The sequence below is a fragment of the Urtica dioica genome, chromosome 3 (assembly GCF_054948205.1).
Source record: "Urtica dioica subsp. dioica isolate 48M chromosome 3, U.dioica_male_clone48M_v1_H2, whole genome shotgun sequence".
Classification (NCBI taxonomy): domain Eukaryota; kingdom Viridiplantae; phylum Streptophyta; class Magnoliopsida; order Rosales; family Urticaceae; genus Urtica; species Urtica dioica.
The window spans coordinates 15,087,497-15,091,716 of NC_142758.1; positions in this window are offsets into that span (position 1 = coordinate 15,087,497).

Here is a 4,220-nt window from a genome sequence, read left to right on the forward strand (position 1 = left end):
TTCAACTGCGAGTCAGCCATGTTACGTAGGTGTGTTACGTGCGCCGGATTGTGCCACGTGGGCGTCTCAAATCGCGCCATGTAGGCGTCTTGGGTTGCGCCATGTAAGCGACTTACGTGCGCCATGTAGGCGTCTTAGGTTGCGCCATGTAGGCGTCTTACGGGTTGCGCCTTTACGCGACTTACATGCGCCATGTAGGCGTCTTAGGTTGCGCCATGTAGGCGTCTTACGGGCTGCGCCTTTACGCGACTTACGTGCGCCATGTAGGCGTCTTGGGTTGCGCCATGTAGGCGTCTTACGGGCTGCGCCTTTACGCGTCTTACGTGCGCCATGTAGGCGTCTTAGGTTGCGCCATGTAGGCGTCTTACGGGCTGCGCCTTTACGCGACTTACGTGCGCCATGTAGGCGTCTTAGGTTGCGCCATGTAGGCGTCTTACGGGCTGCGCCTTTACGCGACTTACGTGCGCCATGTAGGCGTCTTAGGTTGCGCCGTGTAGGCGTCTTACGGGCTGCGCCTTTACGCGACTTACGTGCGCCATGTAGGCGTCTTGGGTTGCGCCATGTAGGCGTCTTACGGGCTGCGCCTTTACGCGTCTTACGTGCGCCATGTAGGCGTCTTAGGTTGCGCCATGTAGGCGTCTTACGGGCTGCGCCTTTACGCGACTTACGTGCGCCATGTAGGCGTCTTAGGTTGCGCCATGTAGGCGTCTTACGGGCTGCGCCTTTACGCGACTTACGTGCGCCATGTAGGCGTCTTAGGTTGCGCCATGTAGGCGTCTTACGGGTTGCGCCTTTACGCGACTTACGTGCGCCATGTAGGCGTCTTAGGTTGCGCCATGTAGGCGTCTTACGGGTTGCGCCTTTACGCGACTTACGTGCGCCATGTAGGCGTCTTAGATTGCGCCATGTAGGCGTCTTGCGATTTGTTTTGGTGGAGCGTGTTCTTTTGAGAGTTTCCTTACCATAGCTAGCCCCCCTAAGTTTTTTTGGGTTAAATGTTGATAACCAGAAAACTTGCATAAAACGAAATTGAAATGGAAAACTTGAATTTTATTACTTTTGCGAGAAAAAACTTGGGAGAAAATTTAAATCCTAAAACATTGGCTCGTAGGCCTTATTGAAAATGGAAATAAAAGCGATAAAAAAGCGGGGGACGCTAGCTACTGATAGTACTGCCTCAAGTGCTCCGCGTTCCACGGGTGGCGAATCGGAGTCCCGTCCGTGTGCTCGATGTAGTATGTCCTGTCGTGAATGACTTTGCGGACTCTGTAAGGGCCTTCCCAGTTTGGGCCTAGGACGCCGGCGCCTTGGACTTGTGTGTTTTGGAACACTCGTCTGAGGACAAGGCTTCCGACGGCAAAGGTTCGCCTTTTGATTTTGGAGTTGTAGTATCTTTCGACCTTGCGCTTCTGTGCGGCGAGGCGTCGGAATGCATCCGCCCTTTTTTCGTCGATCAGGTCCAACTCAAGGCGCATGGCCTCGCTGTTTTCCGCTTCGTCGAACGTGTCGACTCGGAACGTGGGTATCTCGGTTTCAATCGGAACCACATCCTCGACCCCATATGCAAGGGAGAATGGCGTCTCGCCGGTGGCGTTTCGCGCGGTTGTCCTATATGCCCATAGGACGAATGGTAATTCATCGGCCCAGGCGCCTTTCTTGTCTTCGAGCTTCTTTTTCAGGTTGCTCTTGATAGTCTTGTTGACTGCCTCGACTTGGCCGTTGGCCTGAGGATGTCGCGGCGAGGAGAAGGTCTTGCTGATCTTCAGTTGATCGCAGATATCTCTTACTCGCGCGTTGTCAAATTGTGCCCCGTTGTCGGTCACAATCGAGGCGGGGATACCGTGCCTGCATATGATGTTCTTCCAGATGAAGTTCGTCGTGTTTGCTTCAGTTATTCTGGCAAGCGGCTCGGCCTCTACCCACTTAGTGAAGTAGTCGATGGCGATAATGGCGTACTCGTATTGCCTTGGCGCTCTAGGGAGCTTGCCAATGATGTCCACGCCCCACTTAGCAAAGGGACGTGGGACAACGATGCTGCTTAACGGGGTCGGGGGCTGTCGCGGAATTTCCGCGAAGCGCTGGCATTTATCGCAACGCCTTGCCCATTCGCAAGCATCTCGCTTCATGGAAGGCCAGAAATAGCCTTGCTTGAGCGCTTTGAGCGCAAGGGAAGTCCCAGCGGCGTGGTTTCCGCAGATGCCCTCATGGATTTCGCGGAGGACCTTGGTCGACTCAACGCTATCGAGGCATCGGAGCAGCGGTGTCGAGTAACCGCGCTTATAGAGCGTGCCCTCACGGAGCGTGTATTTGGATGCTAAGGCCCTCAATTTATCGGCTTCCTTGCGGTCTTCGGGGAGTTCCCCTCTTCGCAAAAACTCGACAATTGAGTCCATCCAAGTGGGCTGAGATGCCACTTCTATGGTCCCGACTTCGTCTCGGGAGACGGATGGTCGTGGGAGAGATTCGATGGGCACAGTCCCCAATCCGTCTTCGTCGATGCCAGATCCGAGGCGAGCAAGCGCATCAGCCTCCGAATTTTGTTCTCTCGGGATTTGGTGAATCTCGAACCAAGAGAAGGCCTCGAGTTTGGAGTTCGTCTTAGCCAGGTATGCGACCATGTTGGGCTCTTTGGCGATGTAATCTCCCTTAACCTGGTTTACGATCAACTGCGAGTCGCAGTGTATTCGCAGGTTATGGGAGCCGAGCTTCTGTGCTAGCTCTATTCCTACAATGAGCGCTTCGTATTCAGCTTCATTGTTGGAGGCTTGGAAGCCGTAGTGGAGGGCATATCGCAGCTTTTCCCCATCGGGGTTAATTAGGACTATTCCGGCGCCAGCCCCCCGAGCATTAGATGCTCCGTCTACGTATAACTCCCAGATGGGACCCGTTGGGTCTACCTTCCTTTTCCGAGTTAGCTCGTTATCGTTTAAGTCAGTTTCTGCTCTTCCCATATCGGGAGCGTAGGAGAATTCTGCCACGAAGTCGGCTAAGGCCTGCCCCTTTATAGCCGTTCTTGGGTGGAACTCAATCCCGTACTCGCTCAATTCTTGGGACCAGATCGCCATGCGAGTCGACGTTCCCTTTTGAAGAGCTTTACCGATTGGATGCTCAGTTCACACCGCAATTGGGTGAGCTTGGAAGTACGGTCGTAGCTTCTTAGCTGCCGTTACGAGAGCCAGAGAAAGTTTCTCAATCTCGGTATAGCGTGTTTCCGCGTCGAGTAAGGCCTTGCTTACGTAGTAGATTGGCCATTGGACCTTGTTCTCTTCGCGGACAAGGACGGCGCTTACAGCTCTTTCAGAGACGGCGAGATACACGTACAGCGTCTCGCCCTCTTTTGGTTTAGAGAGGAATGGTGGGGACCCAAAGTAAGCCTTCATTTCTTGGAAGGCATTTTCGCATTCGTCCGTCCACTCAAAGCCGTCCGTCTTCTTCAGAGCTTTGAAGAACGGTTGACACTTGTCGGTGGCTTTTGACACGAAGCGTGTCAGAGCGGCAATCCGACCGGTCAGGCTTTGCACTTCTTTGACTCGTCTTGGCGACTTCATTTCAAGGAGTGCCTTGATTTTTTCCGGGTTCGCTTCTATGCCTCGTCGGCTGACGATATAACCGAGGAACTTTCCGGATTCAACCCCGAATACGCATTTGTTGGGGTTGAGCTTCATTTTATATCGGCGGAGGATTGTGAACATCTCCCTAAGGTCGCGTACATGATTAGTTGCCAGTAGGCTTTTAACGAGCATGTCGTCCACGTACACTTCCATCGTCTTGCCGATTTGATCGGCGAAGATCCGATTTACCAAGCGTTGGTATGTCGCTCCCGCGTTCTTGAGGCCGAAAGGCATGACCTTGTAACAGTAGAGACCTCGATCAGTGACAAAGGTTGTCTTAATTTGATCGGGCTCGTGCATTCGAATTTGGTTGTAGCCTGAATAGGCGTCCATGAAGCTTAGGAGTTCGTGGCCGGCCGTGGCGTCCACCAGTTGTTCGATGCGCGGGAGTGGAAAGCAATCCTTAGGGCAGGCTTTGTTAAGATCTTTGTAGTCTATACAAATTCGCCACTTCCCGTTGGGCTTTTTTACCATTACCACGTTGGCGACCCACTTGGGGTACTTAGCCTCTCGAATGAAGTTTGCGGTGAGGAGTTTCTCGACCTCTTCATTTATGGCCAGGTATCGTTCTGGGTTGAACGTTCGTCTAGCCTGCACTTTTTCGGCGAC